General features: G+C 37.1%; 1 protein-coding gene across 1 annotated transcript in view; it reads right to left on the minus strand.

The window, feature by feature from the left end:
• Positions 1-21,308, minus strand: part of CNTNAP2 (contactin associated protein 2) — a 1,951,112-nt gene that overhangs the window by 1,665,899 nt on the left and 263,905 nt on the right. The window lies entirely within an intron of this gene.

A 21,308-nucleotide genomic window follows, 5' to 3' on the forward strand; every position in this document is an offset into this window, starting at 1 on the left:
TCTTTTGCAGGTTTCCAGGTGGCTTTACTCAAAAAATTTAAATGAATACAAAATGAGACATCTGATTTTAGAAATCAAGCCACTTTTTTCCTGGCATTTGCAAACTTCCAAAAATAATCACTTTAATCAGTCACTATTAAGGAATTTTAATATGAACATTATTAATGAATTCCATATTTTAGGAAACTGAACAAGTATATTAGAATATAACACTTTTCCATTTTTTAAGAAAAAACTATTCACTTGTTCAAAGATTTGGGATATGTACACATGTGCTCAAAGCTCACATTGTTTATATAGTTTATATTCAATATAGAAAACTTTATAAACATATAACTTAGAATAAATGCTTCATGTGGTCTGTATATATCACTTTATAAGTGCCTTTTTAAAGTTACTACTATTTACTGTTTTCATTATTCATTTCCTTTCATTGGAAGTTTTCTTGAATGAAAACAAAGAACTATGACCACTGTTTTCTTTTGTAAGTTTAAAATCAAGGTAAAAAGCTATTAAAATATGCAATTACCTAATTATTCTACTGTTATGCCCAGTTTATAACAAGCTGGTTATACTACATTACTTTTTCCACTCTAAATAGTATCTCCCTTTCTACATTAAACTGTGAATTTTAAATCATGCCAATTCTCAATGGAATAAGAAAAAGTCTTGCAGAATCTAATAAACAAACAAGATACATATGACCCTGCTTCTAGCCAGATGCCCACCCTCACTCTCATTTCTAATTTCCTGTGAAGTATACAGATGTTTGCTCCAAACTGTTACTTTGTCCTCACATCTGGCACATATTTGTTTACTGACTTGGTCTCATTCAAAAGTGGCTGCAAATGGAAACTTTGACCTTGAAAAGAGAAGCATGCCAGCACTTAGGACTGGGGAAAATCGAATGATGTGGAGTAGGGAGAAGATGGATGTAAAGATGCATTAGGAATAAAAAGGCAGGACTGAGAAGACTTTGAAGTCAAGAATCAAGTCATCCCTTAGATATCTTTTGAAACAGAACACAACTGCTTTCTGTATGCCCTTATAAATCTATTGTTCTCTGCAAGGGTTTTTAATATGATTGATTTATATCAAGAGTAAAGTTGCTTTTGTATCCTCATTATATACAATGCCTTAGTGCTAAGGAGGATATACAGATGAAGGAAAGAATAAAAAAACTTAACCTGATCTCAGTCTGACAGCGGAGCCACAGAAGTTTCCAGATGATGGTAATATAAGTAGATCTCAAAAAGCTCACAGTTGGGGAACAAAGAGAAATGATTTATGAAATGCATAGACTGGACAGCTACATTAGGACCAGTGAGTGTTTTATGCAGGTTGGTTTCAGAAAAAAAAAAAAGGAACTTTGAAGGAAAAGTGTAATACAGTTCCTCCATTAATGGGCATCACTTATAGGCTAGTATGTATTCATTACACTCTATCCATTTCCAAGATTTTTTAAATCCATGTACCTATCTATGTATGTATATATGAATCTATATGTGTATGTATATGTAACTATTTATCTATCATCTAACTACCTGTCAATGATATATTTTGTTTTGGCACCATTCTGAGAGTTCATCAATTCACTCATTGTAGCTACTCTGTGAACACAGTACTTAACCTGACCTAAACATGTTGGTTAACCAATTAGCATCCCCTTCTTAATGTACACAATTAAGTACATTGACCCATACCACCTTTCCAGATTTCTTAATACAAAATGAAATTTTTAAAAGGTGAGCTACCTAGTAAAAAATTAAGTAGGCCATTATCCACTGGAAACAGACCTCCTTTCCCAGAATCTTACTTCTGCAAGTTCAGTTAGAAGTAAAATTTTCTTTGTAAAATTCTTTGTCTTAGCTAACTACCTTCCTATAAATATGTAGAGGAATGAGATATATTTCTAATCTAGAAATACTCAGAAATGGCAGGAAGAACTTCTGAGGTTTGAAAAATTATCTATTCCAAGAAATCATTTGATTTTATTAAAATTAATCTATGAGTACACAATAAGGAGCAATTATATATGTATAACTCTGTTGAACTACATTCACACTTAAAATTGTAATGTTTATCCTTAAACAATTTGATTGTGATGTACTTTAGTGAGTTTTCTTCATTTTTTCTTCCACATGGGGCTTGTTTAGCTTCTTATCTTTTTAAATTGATAGTTTTCATCAAATCTGGGCATTTTCAATCCCTAGTTTTTTAAATGTTTTCTCTGCCTCTCCATTTTTTTCAGGACCCCAAGTTGCCCCACAGTTCACTGATACTCTCTTCATTTCTTTGGTTTTCTCTTTGTGTTTTATTTTAAATGACTTCTATTTCTGTCTTCAAGTTCTCAACTCATCTTTTACAGTGTCTAAACTGACATTAACTTCATTTATGTATTGCTGCTCTCTAGTTCTAGTCAATTTGGATCTTTTTTATATCTTCTACAACTCTAAGTATCATGCCCAAATTTTCTTGTAGCTATTTGAACATATGGGATACAATAGTAACAACTGCTTTAATGTCCTTGTCTACTATCCACTGGAAACAGTTATTTCTTGGCCCACGTTGATTGTTTTCTTTCTCCTCATTATGGGTGACATTTTCCCGCCAATTTCCACACCTCTGAATATTTGGCTGGACAGCAGACATTGTGAGCCTTGCTGCTTCTGCGTATCTGCAGAATCCTATAATGACTCCAAGTTTTGTTTTATGACTCTGTTCCTTGGAAATCCTTGGATCATTTCGGGTCTAGCTTTAAGATTTTGTTGGTGGGCCAGAGCAATGAGCAGCATAATCTAGGGCCGATTTTGCTCTACTACTGTGGCAAACATTTGTGAGGGCCCCGTCCCATGCCCCATGAATTATCAGGTTTTCCTCTCTGGTTGATGGAAACAGGCACGGCTTCCAGTCCTATGTGAGCCTCAAGTATTGTTCCCTCTACTCATTTGCAGTAGTCTTACCTCCACCCTCAGGTACCTTCCTCACATGTATGCTTGAGTAAGTCCCACTGAAGATTCTAGAGGAATCCTCTTCAGAACTCTAGTTCTGAACAGCCCTGTCGTCTCCCACTCTCTTCCTGAGAACTCCAGTCATCTTAGCCTCAGGACTCCCAGCCCTGCCTGCTCACTGCCCTGCAGCCTGGAGCTGAGGCTCCTTGGGAAATGCCCTCGGGGCAGTAAACGGGGGCAACGGGAGGTCTCTCCTCGTTTGAAGGATCGCTGTACTTTACTGACTGTTGCCCAGTGTCCTGAAAACCACCATTTCATATGTTTTCTCTGGCTTTGTTGTTGTTCCAAATGGAAGGATACATTTGGTCCTTGCTCTTCCATCTGGCCAGAGGTAGAAGTCTCCCCATGAAGTTGGAGTCTCGTTGTGGATGAGTTTGCAAAAACGAGTCAATGAAAACACAGAATAGCACATTAGTAAGTGTTAAAATGTGCTTCTATTTGCCTCTGAAAGGCTAAGCTTAAAGAAAGAATTTAAGTTCAGGTAACAGCTGCATGAAGGTTAATGAATATATGACGATAGCATATGCTTTATATTTCCAAAAAGGAATCAATAGGAGGAACTGCAGAAAAATTGTAACTGGGTGGGAGGCGGACACTGTCAGCAAACAAATTCACCTGGTGTTGAAATCTAAGATAGACACTCATACTATTGTAAAGACAAGGATATATAATTACATTGTACTCATCTACTCATTTATTCCTTGATTTAATCAAATATTTACTGAATATTTACCATACATGCTATAGACTATACACCAGGAAAATTGCTAAGAAGGTCATAATGAATAAGGCATCCTTTTTAAACCCAACTAATGTAAGAGAAATATAAATACATATATATTCATGAAAGAAATTACTGTAATAAAAGTTTAAGCCAAGTAGTATGGAACCAAGATAAATACAGAAAAGAGCCATTTATTTCCTCTGCACAGAGGGCTGGGGAATCAGGATAACTTTCTGAGGCAAGGTGATATTTCAGCTGCATCTTGAAAAATATTTGAAACCTTCTCAGGTAGAATATGGGGAATAGAAAGCTCATCCGAAACACAAAAACAAGATTGCTCACAGTCTGTGGGACCCAGCACAAAATGAAAATGTTGTCCCTTTATTCAAAAGTTATTAAGAATTTCAAAATAGAGACGGCAGACTATTTAACCAAGTGTGGGGCCTTTCGAGTGTGGCTACATGGGTCACAGGCCCAAGAAACTGTCCCTGTTGTGTATGTCTAGAGCATAGGCTATATACTGGTAGAAAGGCAGGTCTCTGAGCACAGAAAATACATGTAACACATGAAGGGGCTGAGTCCATTCTACAGAAAAGGGAAATGAATTGAAAACTCCAAAAATCTCCTTTCAAAAACACTGCTTGTAGTTTCATTCACCTTTTCTATTATTTTTCTCGTCTCATTTCTTTCTGTGCTAATCTTTATTCTTTTCTTCCTTTGATTAATACAGGCTTAGTTTGTTCTTGTTTTACTTCCTTGAGATGTAGAGTTAGATTATTTGTGAGCTTTTTTAAATTACACTTACTTAGAAATAAACTATTTTTTTTTACTACTAATGTATACAAATTATGAAATAAGCAATTCCACTCATTAAGTCTACATGACATATTGTTTCAAAAGGCATGTCTTCAATTCCACATGCCTTTTGCAGTGAACCTTGACCTCTCCCCTCATCAAGAAAAGGAGTCTTTGCCCCCTTCTCTTGAACCTAGGCTGGCTCTCCGATTAGGCTGACCAACAAAATGCAACAGATTTCCTAATATATGGCTTCATTGTACTCATCTACTCATTTATTCCTTGATTTAATCAAATATTTATTGATTATTTACCATACATGCTATAGACTATACACCAGGAAAATTGCTAAGTATGTAATAATGAATAAGGCATCCTTTTTAAACCCAACTAATGTAAGATAAATATAAATACATATATATTCATGAAAGAAATTACTGTAATAAAAGTTTAAGCCAAGTAGTATGGAACCAAGATATATACAGAAAAGAGCCATTTATTGCCTCTGCACAGAGGACCTATAGATTCTATTTTTTGCTCTTGGAATCATGTCTATAATCCCAAGGAAGACCCAGCTAACCATGTAGACAAGCCATGTGGAAAGAAGGAGGGTGTCACGTGTGTAAATGAAGCCTTCTTAGACCTGCCATCCCAGTTAGCAGCTGAATGCAAAGGAGTAAACCCAGCCCATCAGGTGGAACAGAAAAACTGCTAATTCCTGGCAGAATTCCAGACCCATAGACTTATGAGAAATAATAAATTATTGTTGTTTTAAGCTAGTCAGGTTTGGGGTGATTAGTTATACAGCAATAGATAATTGAAAGAAAATAAATCTGCCCTGCTATATAAAATTTGAAGTACCATTACTTTTAAATTCATGTTTTCTTTAAAATGCCATCAATTATTTTTTTTTTACAATTTAAAAATTTTAATGCAAAGATAGTCTGTTTGGCACACATCCATATTTATACAATAATTTTAGCCATCTGCCTCCTTTATATGTACAGGACCTATACATTTAAAGAGCAGAATGAAAATACTATTCTGTAGATTTGCTTTTGATTAAAATAATAGTTTTCAACTTTGAGAATATCCGGGGAGCTTTGGCAATCATGTCCAGGTCCTTAATTAAGACCAGTGAACCTTAGAAACTCTGATTTAATAGGCCTGACTACCTTGGGTGGGACCAGGATGTTGGTATATTTAAAAAGCCCCTCAGATAATTCTAATAAGCTGCCAGTGTTAAGAACTGCTGACTTAGAAGAATTAACTTTAGTCTGCCTGTCCGTCCACCTGCCCAAAGCACCTGAGCAGAAGGGGAATCAGGTACAATAACACCGTGTCCAAGAACTTCCTCTGGCCATCAACTTTTAAACATGTTATTATTTTAAAAATGTTATTAAGTATTAAAAGGAATAATGAGTATTACCTTTCTTTTTATATCAGCTTAGAAATAGAAAACACACAAAACATGAGTAGTATTGGTAAACACCCAGATGATACCATATTTAATGTGAACATAAAATAGAGAAATAACAGGAATGATATCAGAATTTGATGCTATATATGGGATTGCTGACTGTTAACTATAACTAAGCAGACCATATATCAATGTTTCACTGAAGTCAACTGGGGTGAACATTCCTGACAAATGTAAGCTTTGCTCACCTAAATGCAATGAACATGGCTCAGAGCTGACAGACAGCAGTCTCACAGCCATTGCTGACTACAACCTGTGACCTTACAGATTTTACACCACTGTCAACCAAAGTACCATCATTTAAGAAGGCACATCAGCCAGTGAAATACCAGGAACATTTGCGAAATGTGCAAAATCTTTCTCTAGTGCCACTTAAGTACCTTTCAGGGTCCATTTCCTTTCTATCGCTTACATCTCTAGGGATCTACCACCGCCTAGATCTTTCAGTTCCAGACCAAGAAGGAGTTGACACATACCCAACTGTTCCTTCTAAGTACGGCCCAAACCATTGATATTTAAATAAAACAAGCATAAAGAAACCTTGGAAATCGGAGACAGGAGGCAGACTGCTCGGGACACTGGGGTCTGCGGAACAGAGTGGCCGGGAGTGTCCTGGGTTCTCTCATTGCCTTACACACCCCGGGCTGGCTGCTGACGAAGCCGCAGGAACACCAGTGGACACAGGCAAAACGGTGCCCACGAGAGGCAGCTTTCTCTAGCCCAAGGACTAGAAAACAGGCAACCTAGCAGGATGGGAAACTTACACAATAAACACCTGCTCTAGCAAAACACTGTGGAGAAAAATCTACCTCTGTCCTCCTCAGCAGAGGCCAGCAGCAAGCCTATTAACCCCGCTGCACGAGGCTCTTAGCGGGCGTGTCCCCAGCCTCCCCCCACCCTACAGGAGAGTGGTGTCGGAGCAGAGTAGGGATCCTGGACTGCCACCCAAACCAGAAGTTAAGCGCCTCTCTCCCTCCCATCAGGAGAGGTCAGATGAGGCTCGGTGGGGAGCCGAGAATCCAGCTCTGCCAAACAGGAACAGAACGCCCTTCCCCGCAGTGTGGTGAAAGGAGGCTGGAAGAGAAACCTGGCCTTCCACCCCAGCTGGGCATCTCAAGACAGTGTGATGGCAGAGAATTGCTAAAACAGAAAATTTAATTAGCGTTCAGCCCCATAATATAATGTTCAGGATGAAATCAAAATCACTCATTATACCAACAACCAGGGAAATCTCAATTTAAATAATAATAATGACAAATGGCAACACTGAGATGATACAGAAGTGGGAACAGTGTGATAAGATTTTAGAGTAGCTATCATAAAAACGGTTTAACAAGAAATTCCTAACATCCTTGAAACCAACTAAAGAACAGAAAGTCTCAGCAAGGAAATAGAAGATCTAAAGAATCAAATGGACATTTCAGAACTAAAAAACACCAAAAGCAAAATTAAAAATTCAAAGGATAGATTCAACAGGAAAACATAAAGGTCAGAGGACATAATCCATGAATTAGAAGGCAGAACAACATAAATGATCTGACCTGAACAACAGGGAGAAAAAAAGACGAGGAAAAAAATTAAAAAACGAACAGTCTCAGGGATCTGCAAGACCAGAACAAAAGATCTGACATCCGTGCCATCAGGGTCCCAGGAAGACAGACGAAGGAAGGCAGAGGTGGAAGGGATATTGGTTGAAAAGCACTTAAGGAAAATTAAGATTTCTACTTCCAGCTGACGCCACAGTTACGATGTGCAGGGCTGGGAGGTGGTGGCAGGTTTGACGATACTGGGGCAGCATGAGGGCAATGTCTGTGGTGACAGAAGACTTCTGAGTCTGACTGCAGCCCTGTTTACACAAACCTACACATGCAAAAGGTGTTATACACACATTGTACCAGTGTCAATTTATTGTACTGTAGTTTTGTATAATGTAACCACTGTGGGAAACTAGTTGAAGGGTACATGGGACCTGTCTGTACCATCTTTGCAACATTCTGCGGATCTAGAATTATTTAAACACAAACATCTACTGCCAGGATCCTGTATTCCCTGTCCCTCTCCTGAGAATGCAGTACAGCATGAGGAACCTGGGGCTGGAGTCAGGGGACCCAGATGCAGGTGCCTCTTCATGAGATGTCACATTGGAAAAATGTCATGACCTTTTTGTGTTTTATTTTCTTACCTGTGAATAAAGGGATAAGACTAGACTTCTGACATCTCTAATCTTAGGGCTTGATAATTTAGTTGAAGCAAACATTCATACTTCAGGCTCTTATTATGATCACTAAATATATGTGGGTAGAATTACGAGTTTGTCTTTACTCAGTAATTACTATTTCAAGGCCCTCCGCGGGAACTTTGGGGATTGAGTTAAGAACATGGGAGGGACCTTCCTGTCCACAAAGTTATTTAGACTCTGAGAGACTTTATCATTCAACTTTGGAAGCCAATGCTGTTGGGAAAAAAGTCACAAATCTACACATCCATTTTCTTAGACGTGTATAACATCACGTAAATTCACAACTCTGAGAATTAAGGAAAGAACGCATGTGGAACCTGAAAGGCAGAATTGGTCCTCTGAAATGATATTTTATTATTTTATTACAGTTCAAATCCTAAGGATAACAAGCAAGCGACACTGATATCCGTTTATCATGAAGAATCCATTTCGGGATGTTTATTAACTCTAACAGTCTTCCGCTTGGCATTTGAAATTATTAAAATAAACACTCCTGTGATTATTGCAATTTGAAATATTACTCTGTCAAACTGTTAAACCTGAATTTGTAGCACAGGTGTTAATGAGGCATGAAAACTTTTCTAACCTGATTTGCAGTTGCAAGATTCTCATATCTTATAGCAGTACAATTTTTTTTTTATTTTATATAATGCCAAAGAAAAGAACACTGTCTTTGCCAGTACAGACAGACTCTGTACTGGGACATCAAATTAATAACAATTCAGGGGACAATTTGAAAACAGTAAATTGGTTCTAAAATAAATAGAGCACAATAGAAAAAATGAAAGTCCTGTGGTCTTTGGAAGGGCCTTTCATAATTGGCAAAACTAATGCAGTTGCTAATATTCAGTCTCAGAAATGCACATTCCTTCTCCAATATAAAATAAGAATGGAATTAGCCCTTGAAATAATAAAATATCTCCTCTCCTTCACTGAAGCTATGTTCTTAGCATAATTGTGCTGTGGCATATACTCTCAATTACGCAATAAAAGCTAAGCCCACAGCAGCATTTAAAATATATTAGTACATTTGTCCTCAAATTTTAGATGCAGCATAAATCTAAGAGACATACTATTAAAAATATGACTTGAATAACATAAGAAGACCTATATGCTTGGGTAAGCTGACAGGTACGTTTATACGATATTGTTTTCATCTCTTTAAAACAGATGACTTTTAAAGCTAAATTAAAAATAAGATAAAAATGTGATCTTTATATATGCTGAAATTTTAGCTAATGTGAATTACTACTTCATGAACACTTGAAAAAAATTAACATCTAAAATTAATATGCTGTTTGCAGAGCTAGACTTGGTGAAATTTTGTAAGCAGTCTACCTCCGTATTTAGAGTCTGTTGAGCTTTTAGAAGATACAAAGCAACGGAAGTGCTGAGATGTTGTGTCTATCTAGGCCAAGACTCATTGGTGAGTGGACTGTACATTTCAACAAGATTTCTCTCTGCAGGCGTCTAAATAAGAACTTCGAAAAGTTGCCCAGATATTCTGTATAATACTATTCATAGTTGAAAGGAAATCTGCATGTGCGAAACCTGACAGCTGCCTTCACTAGCTTCTCACCCACCCTTTCAATGTCCCACGTTTCCCTTCATTTTTTCCACCAAAACCAACTTGCCTTTTTTATAGCTCAGTGACCACTGAGGCAAAGGAGAATAAGGATTTGTTCTTATGAGTAAATGTTCACTGGTGTGAATCTGACACCATCGTGTTGTCAAAAAAGTGCCAGGGTGCTTGCAAATACAATTTTTTTCTTTTTTTTCTGCCTCACCCTTAGCCTTGCACATGGAAGGGAAGGGCTTCTAGACTGCAGTTTATACAGGAGAGTTATCTAGATCACTGGGAATGGAGTGAAATACTGAAAATATTCACAGCCTCCATCTTCAGAACTGACTTAGTCCTTGATAATAACTTAGCAACTGCTAGTAACGTGGTTATTATGACACCATCATTTTATTTAAACAGAGGCACTTTACATTCATGGAACCTCATTTCAAGTAGAATTCTTCGGGGCAATCTTGCCTTTGGCGATTTTTCTCAATTACATGTAAGATCAATTCATTTGGGGAGAGAGACCTGTGATTCTTCTCCACTCAAGAGTTAAAGTGATTCTTAATTTTCACAATGCACCGATCAGTAAGAAGTGACTTGGTCATTTTACCAAGAAAGATCCCATTACGTGAAGACTATTTTAAAAAATAGATCTTCTAAAGATTCTCCGCAGTAAATTTCCTATATAAGACATTAGAATTGTTTAAAAAGAAAAGCAGCAACAGACATTTGTTACAACTTCAAGTTAAACTGGCATTTATGAAAACTGCTACTATCATTCCTGCTATGAAGTGGTCTTCTCATAAATGCTATTTGCACGACTAATTCATTCTTCCTTCATTTGTCCTCCTCTGCTTTCTTCTATTACATGCTATTTTTATTTACCCGGTTTTCAGAAATGCTGCTAAAATAAGAATAGGCTGTTAAAAAAAATTACCTATATAATGTAAAGACACACACAAGAAAAGAAACTATAAGGAGATAAACATGCACATACATGTTATCTGATCTCAATTATTTTACTCCCTAATGAGAAAGACTTCTCGTCTTTAACACTTAAAAAAATATATTTTCATCCTATACTTAGGTCTGCCAATGATCTTGAAAATCTTTCTGGGAAATCTTTTGTTATTTCATATGAAATTGTTTACTCCATGTTTATATTATAAAAGGTATTGTTTCAATAATTAAAATTCTATCATGTCACAACAGGAAGCAAGCATTCTCAGACATTAAAAGGAATTTCGGTCTCAATTACACTTCTGTGTCAAATTTACTATGTATACAACAGGTACTCAAAATATGATTAGTTGGCTTGAATTTGTAGTTGTTATGGTTAAACACATTAGATGTTTAGGGATGTTATATTAATTTCAATATTCAATGATCTCAGTTATGCATCTGCCCCATGGGGGAGGAGAAATTGAGCATGGCCTATGATCTCTTTCTCTCCAGGGGGAAAACGTTTGATAGCCCCACAATAAAATCAGACACCTTCCGGTATATATTAATATTTGCCTAAAGGAAATTCCTTATTTATGAAGTGATTTTAGCAGACTGTCCCTGATGTAGGATTACTTATAGTAAACACATTTGGACTCTATACACTTATGAAGTATAGGTCTCGGAAAATGTCATATAATCCCTGAATGATGTGAGTGGAGAACGGAGATGATGGACAACACGTCTCACTGTGAGAGGTGACTGGAAAGCTTTCCTAAGCTGGCTCACCGATTACTTGGGTCCAGGAAATGAGTCTGATGCAGGAAGGAGGATCCACAGGGGCTCCAGAGCCCCAAGTCACGTGGTGTCTCACCCGTGTCTCTGTATTACTTGTATCCTTTCAATTATTAGTGAAGCTTAATACTTGATAAATTTCTGATTCATCTAAGTCTGGTTCATTTTTCCTGTGTGAAGATGTGATCAATGCCAGCTGATCACACAGCACCGAGGACAGTTTTCTACTGAGAAAATGAGATATGAATCACCTTCCAGCACAAACGCAGCGAGCATTCACTGAACCCCGACACAGCGCATCATACAAGACACATTCACACGCATTATTGGTTTAATTCCACTTAATGCTCAAAACAACTATGAAATGGCTTTTATATTCCCAATGCACAAACAAGCAAATTGAGACACAGAGAGGTTACATGCTTTACGGAAAGTCACACCATCGACAGAGCCAGTAGGCCTCTCATGTCTTCTGCCTCCAAGAACAAATGTCTTCGTTTTTACAAGGGATTGGGGTCAAAGTTGATATAAAATATAGCTCTGCTAATTACTAATTTGGGGGTTTGGGGAGTTTTCCAAACAACACTGCTTTCATTTGTAAAGCGGCCACAATCACTAATATCATTAGTGTTATGTACCAGTTGTTAGATGGATTAAATGGGTTGATATAAAGAAGGTCAATAGCGGGGCTTGCAATAGTCATTAGGCGTTTGTGCTCATTTCTCTCACTTGCCACACGCGTCTCAGTAGCAGCCCTGACGTTTCTCAGAGGGAGGCGAAGCACAGCAGTCTGAACGCAAGGGGGTGGGGGGAGCATCAGAGGCAGTGCTTGAAACTGCTTTTCGTTCTGAACAAGTTCATGAAATTTCCAATAACCCTGCCAGGGAGAGACGGTGGGAAACTATAAATCACTCAAGCTCGCACCCTCATAGCCTGGCTGTGCTTATATTTTTAATGAAAATAAACAATCAGAAGGACAAACCCTGGACTCTGAATGCATATTGGAAAACACTGTGAAATCTAGGTCCAGGGGAGGAAGCGTGTTGAGAGCTCACGCTCACCTCCTTAGTCCTGGAGCCCCAGGAGCCAGTGTCGGGACCCTACAGGCTGTCTCCATCAGCACGGAGAGGGAAGGGGGCAGGTATGCTGTGCAAGGGTAGTGAGATGCCACAGAACGGCAGTGGGGAAGAGAGGGACTCACGGAGGACTCACGTTCACAGGCTGTTTCTATTTATCCTCCCCCTGGTCAATGTCAACCACCCACCTGAGCTGGGGTGAGACATTTTGAAGAGGTAAAAATTCAAATTTCTTTGCTGTGAGGCAAAAGGGCCTATAGATTCTGAAGAAGTTGTTTCACTCACACACACACACATCAAGCCGTATCTGAGGACTTCCTCTAGATCCCTCCACCACATTCACACTTATCTCACCACTCACACACATAAAAGGTAGAATTAAAACCGTACTGTTAGATTCATCATAGTAAATTCTAAATAAAGACAATGGAAACATTCTATAGGTTTTTACGAATATGGAACAAAGGAACAAAAATCACATGGACAACAGATGTCCTGGATGCAAGAATAAAGGATTACCCCTTCTAAAATGTAAAGGGAAATGAACTTGTGGCCTATAATTTTATACACAGCTATTATATCCATTGCTGATATAATAAAGTAACGATAAAGTTAGTATCTTTTTAGGCACCTAAGACTTCAAAAGTTTTGCCACACAGAAATAGACATGCAAACTATGTTTGAAAATACCCTCAGAGAAAGTACTCCAGGAAAAGGAGACGTTATTCCAGAAGAATGAGTAGGAAGGCAGAAGACATGAGGGACGTACGAACGTATGAAGCTGCTTGTCACGGTTTGGGAGTGTGAGATGGATTATCACGTTTAAAACAAAACAGGAAAAATTAACATGATTATATGTTTTACCTCTTCCTTTGTTTCTTCCACAACACCTTCTGGAAAGGAGGGGATAGGGTGAATGCCAGTAAATAGCTAGTAATTTCCAGTTTCATGTTAAGCTTACCTCCTGTCTAGAGACAAGGAAGTGAGGGAAGGAAGGACAAGAGGGGAGACACCGACGGACGAGCTCTGTCCCCCCCTTCAGGGAGAGCCTTGGAGAAGTGGCAAACGCCCTCACAGAGAGGACTGGGAAACTGAAGAGCCAAAAGGAGCTCCTTCAGTGGACCCCAGGGAGCCAGCAAAACCTCAGAAATGCTGCCGTCCACGTCTAGGCAGCAGGGCCTGTCTTGCAGATACTCCCATCCCGTGGTATGGAAACCAAAGGGGGATGTGCACGCGCATCTGTGTATTCAGCAGCAAGGGAACTGCTATACATGCAGGGGTCCCGTGGACAGGAAGGAAGTCTGTGAGTATCTGTCATTGAGGATAATATAGTTAATGGACCTCTAAGCAGGGGACACCAACATGGATATTCACTGTCTGACAACATGTAAGCTGCCTGAGACTCTGTCATAAACCCCCCAAAAAAGCCTCTTTTGCCAACCCAGAATAAGAGAGCTTGAGATAGTTCTTAGGTTGATTTCTATATGATTCTGGCATAGCTATGTTTTTCATCTGAAAGGCATATCCATTACATATGGTGGAGCTTTATTCTGAAGTTTTCATACTAACATGGCTTAAATAAAGGTCTAAATCATTAATGAATTTATCTTATGATCACCTCTTTGCTCTCTACAAATTCTCCCCTGTCTGAGTATGTGAACTATACCTACATTTCTGGCTTTTATTTTAGAAGTCCACTACAACTTGTCAAGGTGACCTTTTGATTTATATCCAGTGGGGACTGGGATGAATGGTGTGACATTCCGAGTGTGTGATGGGCTGTCATGTTAGGTATTTGATAACAAAGATAGTGCCTCACTGACTGGCATCTCCCTGTCTCTAATTCCAATACTGAGTTTTTCAGGTAACAGGACAAGCAACTGATAGGAAATAATAACGATAATAGAATGAGAAATATGAATCTACCTATTTTACTGTAAGTGAGGCATGGGATTATTAATATTTCAAAAGTTGTGGGCAAAATACTACATGGTATTAAACAGCTTCAACTATCAGTAAACTTTAAGCAATGTGAGGTGGAATATTCACAGAGATGCTGTTTTTGCAGAAAACTAAGTAACTGACAGTCCCCAGAAACTCTGACAAAAGATGCAGATACACACACAGACCATATCCAGTGTGACTTTCAATCTTCCCATCTTTCCTTCAGGTAAGAGACATACCATCCACTTCATTAAATGTCAGCCTTTCTTGCTGTTTCACAGTCATTATCTTAAGGGCTTTCATTACATTCTTTGGATTTCAAATAGAATGTCAAATAGAATTTGGCTAAGAGAGAAATAAAAGATCAAGAGTTCCTTGTGAGAAAAGTCAATGGATAAATTTCAGTACTTCTCATATACTTTATCAAATGTTAAATTTAGTAAGTTTTAACTGGCCATACTTTAAAATGAAAAAAATAGCCATCTTCTTTTACTTTTACTCCACAAACCTGCTTAATACTAAGGTGCATGTTTTCAAAAATTAATCCGACAGTGAGGCAACTGGTCAGGCAAATTGTAATATCCTATGTTAGAGACATGACGAAGTATTCAAATGTGGGATTAACCCATAATCCAGAACATGAGTTTAGTATGCATATGATACAAAGAAAGGTGACTTTTAAAATAACCCCTCCAAAGCAGGTAACCAAGGTGGAACCAGTGCGAATAAAACAATAGCCATACTGCTCCAAGATGAATGGAAGTGAGGAGGAAATTCCCCTTTGTGGTGAGTAGTAGAACGTGTAAGCTTTGAACATGAAGAGGATGTACTGATGGAGGCTGATAGAGCTGTGCTGGGAGCACCTGGAAACAGGAGCTGAGTCGAGAACATGAGCCCTGAACTCAAAATACAATTTTCAAATCATCTACTTGGAACTGATGGTGGAAGGTAAGGAAACAGATGTGACAACTGAGAGAAAGAAAACAAAAATAAATAAAAGCCAAACACACTCCTTGATTAATACCTATTTCTAAGGGAAGGAATCGTGCCTGATATTGACTCTAAAATTGATACAAGGTGATAGGACCTCTTCGTTTTATATCAAGGAAATAAGTGACATCAACAGGTAATCCGCTAAACGGCTTAGGAAGCATCATATATTAAAGTAAAAGTAACATAATTTTGGTGTACGGCTTTGAAATTAAAGAGAAAATTATGGAAAAATTTAATTATCTTCATTTAAGGAAAGAATATTCCCTTCTTGAATAGATGTGCTCCCTCGTTCAAAACATGTATCAATGGCAGGCACTCCAGCTCTCAGTATCGGTACTGGATTCCTTTTAATAAATCATCCAAAAATGATACAATGAAACACCAAAAATTAGATATTATCTTACAGTGTTTTTGAAAGCACAATGCCAAGGTGACGTGGATACACTAGAGGGATAAGCTGTCAGGGTATGTGAACAGACTGAAGAATATGAATGATTTTAAAGGAATGAGAAATTTTGCTTCAGACAATAACCTATGGTCACTGAATTTCTACCCAACGAAGAGAACAAGAGAGAAAAATGAATTCCAGTTTTTCTGGTGTTTTCTAGTGTTCACTCTAAATTTTAAGAGATATCAATAAAATCCCAATAGAAAAACTTGTTCTCCTATAAAAATATGATGGAACTTTTTTTAAAAAAAGTAGTTTTCATGACTTAATAATGAATGAGAACTCAGGATGTCCAGAGAGAAGAGCTGGATTAATCAAAAGTTTGGACAACTACAGAAAAGACTATTACTGTTATTATTTCAAGAACAGACTATACTCTAGGCGATACAGATAGCCTATCTGAGATAAGATATGATTAAATGCAATAATAAAGGAAATACAAACACAACCACAAATGTTCAGTTTATTATAAATATGTATTCCAAAACTCTAAGGTAGTATTTGGACAAATGAAAGAAAGTGCTTCACTCTTTTATTCAGTGGACAATAAACCCTTGAAGTGCTTGATCCTATACAGTTAAAGAGGATGACAATATAAAGTAAGGCAAGAAGCATTTAAAATCTGTTTCACAAAATGTGCTCCACGGAACACCAGATCAAAGAGATGTGAACAGACTCTCTCAAAATAAGAAAAAAAACGGTTTTTAAAGTCAAATAAAGAGATACAAGAGAGAAACAGCTTAAATACTCCCTTAACTATAGAGCTTCTAAGAGCTTTTATTATACAATGTGCATTACATACAATTGTATGGTCCGTATAGACTAGATTATACTTTGATAACAAGTACAATAAGATATTTTGTGGGAGACCATATTTACACTACTTTTATTACACATATTGTTATAATTATTCTCTTTTATTTTTGCTGCCAATCTCTTACTGATTTATGGATTAAACTTTATCACAGGTGTGTATTGTAAGAAAAAAAGTTAGCGGCTTAGCACAGTAAGTGTTCATTTATCGTTCACATTACACACCCGGCACAGGGCAGCAATGTGGTCTGTTCCACAAAAATTCCTGGCTGATGGAGGTACCACTAACTTATAGCTGCTCCATCTGTAACATGGGGCTTCCTTTATCACCAGGGCAAGAAAAGGGAAACAAACAACAGTAAAAACAGAGATTGAACACCTGAAACAACAGCATAGACTGAACACTTGTGTACAAGTTTTCCAGTGTCTTATCCTGAAATTCACTTCACTCTGCTCCCATTTTATTAGTTATAACTGGTTACACATTCCAGTACCCAAAGGGCCTGGAAAATACAATGAGGCAAAATATGTTGGGTGAACATTAATGTTTTCCCTAGTACCCAAGAGCTAACTTTAAATGAAGCATTTCCCAAATGTATTGGAGTGTAGAACTGTTTTTTTTTAGTGTGGCATTTTATAGAATAAAGTTTCAGTGAAACACAATTTGGGAAATGCCTATTTAAACAAGCTTTTATTTGATAAGAATGAATTTAAGTTTGTGCTTATAATTCAGCCACAATATTTTGATAGAATTACACTGAAGGATGGTAAACAGATGCCAAATTTATCTCTAGATATACAAAAGATGAGATACTGGACACCATGAAATATAGTTTTGATTTAATATGGCATTTATTACTTTATTGTGTGTTAGTATACAACCCACACATACACACATGAACTGTTCCTATATCTTTGAAGAAGTAGTTTTGTTATTTGGAACTATATTTTAAAGAGATTTTTTTCATTCCAATGTTCCTGCAGTGTTAGTGTCAACAATGCCAGCCTCTGTAATACTGTCAACAGGGTAGTCAGCTTAGCCCCTTGTGGTATTATATTCTCCATTCCTTAATATCCATATCACAGAATAACTGTATACATTTAATGTTCCATAGAACTCATATGACAAGTACTTTATATTGTATTGTTTAAGATACTCCATAACTATTGTATAGTACCTACTTCAAAGTTGGAGTCTGAAAAATATCTATTAAGTTCTAGAAGTTTCCATTCCAGTGGACAAATAATCTCTGTGTTTTAAGTGTCCTTTAAAGGGATGGTTTATTTTTTTAGTGTCCCTGTAAATATTTAATCATTTTGCTTCCTGTCACCTATTGGACTGTAATATATATTCTAAGTTATTTTAAATTGGAATAATTTGCATTTAATCTGTTTATTCTAATGATTTTGGTACTTATTTCTTTTTTAAAATGAAATATTTTCTTGTTGTATATTAAATTTAGAATAAAGATCAAAACAAAACTTTTCATAATAGATGTGCTGCTTTCCAAATATGCTGTGTGAATAACTATGAATCCACTTTTGTCATCACCAATTCAGCATATATAGTCTCATTTTACCATTGTCAATAATTAACTGTATTTATACTCTAATTCTCTGCATAGATGTGCCTAATGGTATCAACAGCATAAGAGCACCTCTATTTTGTAGACATCGTTTCACAACTAAACCAACTCAAGAACTGCTAATTTGCAAAAAGGGAACAAAGTATTTTTACTCACTGTCCCATCACAAACATGAAATCTTTAAAGTACTATTGTGACTTAGACATATGGTTCATTCCATCCAAGAGCATATTTCTGAAAATGATACATGATGCTAGTTATAGGAAATCATCAGTATGTTCTATAGTATATTCAGAGTATTACAGACATTCCCTAAACTGTCCTAGTTTCTCTGAATAACTCATCTGCAGTAAAGGAAAATGTGTTCAATGACTGGACTATTTGCAAAGAGACCTATCTACTGGCAATTTTAACAAGTTAAGCTTTGGGATGATATGTTATTTACCAAATATTATACACTAGCTGTTTTCTTTGGATTTGACCAAAACAACTTATTGCAGATAGGCTTCTATTTCTTGAATCAACTCTTTTAAATATATGATACCATGCCTGTATCTTTGGGAGGAAAGCAAATCTCTGTCTATAACATATCTCCAAATAAAGACTGAATAAAGAGACTTAATATATGTACTCGTAAAATGTGGTAGTCCCTCTTTATCCACAGTTTTACTTCCCAAGGTCAATTACCCACTGTCAACTGAGGCCCAGGAGCAGGTAATCCTCCTTCTGTTGTGTGGTCACAAGGTCAATAGTAGCCTTAGACTACATCACTTATGCCCATGTTATTCAACTCACTTCATCCCATCACATAAACATTTTATTATCTTGTATCACAAGAAGAAGGGTGAATGAAGTACAATAAGATATTTTGTGGGAGACCATACTTACACTACTTTTATTACACATATTGTTATAATTATTCTCTTTTATTTTTGCTGCCAATCTCTTACTGATTTATGGATTAAACTTTATCATAGGTGTGTAAAGTAAGAAAAAAAATGTACATAGCCGTTCAGTGCTATCCACGATTTTAGGCATCTACTGGGGATCTTAGAATGTATCCCACACAGACAGGCATGACATACACACATATTCACTGAGTCTCCCAGAAGCACTAAGTGCTCATGTAACATCTGAAATTCAGGTTTTATCAATCACCTGAATTAAAAGAACCTGAGATTAAAATGTTTAGCTATATTTTCACAAGCAACAAATAACTGATGGAGGTGGGATTAGATGTCGTCTAGTTGATATCACATCACATGCTCTTAAAACTCTGCTCTCACACATTTACAAGACAATTTTCCCAAAAACTCACAAGAAGACCTAAAATGGAAACTAATTAAATGTTCAACATAAGATTTTAGTAGGATCTGGAGGTAGCTGGTACTAGCACATTACTACACACTTTCTTACAATGGTGGGGGGATGTCAAAATGATAATTTACAGAAATTATTACTAAGAATACTATATTCTTAGTACAAACTTTTTAGTTAAATAAATGCAACATAATGCTAATAACACTAACATTTTAGGTTAGACCATCTAAATTCCAGACTCAATATACTCTTCTCACTAACTATGCTGACCAAAGGCAATTAACCCTTTGACCACGAGATTCTTTATCCTATTGTAGCTCTGGGGGAAAGTAAGTTCCCAGCCCAGGACAAATTACCTTTGAAGCCAAAATCTGTTGAAGGGAAAAATATTGCAGGAGAAACCCGTTTATTGCTTACAAGCAGTCGTCCACTTCTGCTCATCCCTGTCTCTCACAAACCAGCTGCAAAAAAGAGGCCCCACCAAACCTCTCTGGTCCAGATATGCCCTGTTTCCCCTTGTAATTACCTATTAATATGGAGATAGACTACTCCTCTCCACCCCTTGGAAATACCTATTGATATGGAGATGCACTAAGGCCAGGCCAGGGATTCTGGAAATATTGCAATTTTACCCACACCTACAAAAAAATGTCTACCTTCTAGTTTAGAAATTCCTCAAAAGCAGAAACTTCACTTTACATCTTTTTTGATTTTCTGCATCAAACATGGAGCCTTCAGGGCTCCTGAGTCGCACAACACTGGGAAGTCATTCACAGCACAGTCTCTTGGCACCATTTGGATGCGGGCAGTACTGAGCACGCATGGTGGCCCTGAGCACATAACACCTTTAGGGACTCAGTGCATACTGCTGCTGCAACTCACAGTGAATTGCCACCGCTTTCTCCAGGGACGTGAGTAAAAAACACTAGACACTGAATCACTAACTTACTGCAAAATGACATCTGAGTATACTTTTGTGACTTCTACTGCTCCTTATTGTCTGAATACATCACTGAAAGAGCTAAGTGGAAACTACATCATTGAGCATCCTTATTAATGATGTCATCGATTATTTTTTAAAATTTAAATGGAATTTCATTCAGAGTTTATCTTAAATGTTCTTTACCATATGCTCATGAAATGGTGCTTGTGCCTTTTCTGAAGCACATCTTACAGTCAAACCCTGTTGTCCACCATATTTTATAAAGAAACTTAGACAATTGACATACATTTTGAGAGTCATGGAATTATAATAAGCTAAAGGGTAAAATGTAATTTTAATCCATTTCTCAAAAGTTTCAAGTCCAGAGCATGCATTCATGATGGTGTAAAATCTGTGAAAGCACCATTAAAGCTTTAGTTACATTAACAAATAAGGAAACTAATAAGATTGCCTCTTAGAGATTCTGTTGAATACTTTGGCTCCTATTTTTGGCACTTTATTGAGTAGAACCAATCCAAATGTAACCTCACAGGATAATTCTCTCATGAATAACTACTGCAGATTTAGATTCAAATGGTATCTGGCCATTAAAAAAAAAAAAGCAGTTTAATGCAACAATGAACACCATTCAC

This window comes from Manis javanica, chromosome 6 (assembly GCF_040802235.1).
Source record: "Manis javanica isolate MJ-LG chromosome 6, MJ_LKY, whole genome shotgun sequence".
Lineage (NCBI taxonomy): Eukaryota > Metazoa > Chordata > Mammalia > Pholidota > Manidae > Manis > Manis javanica.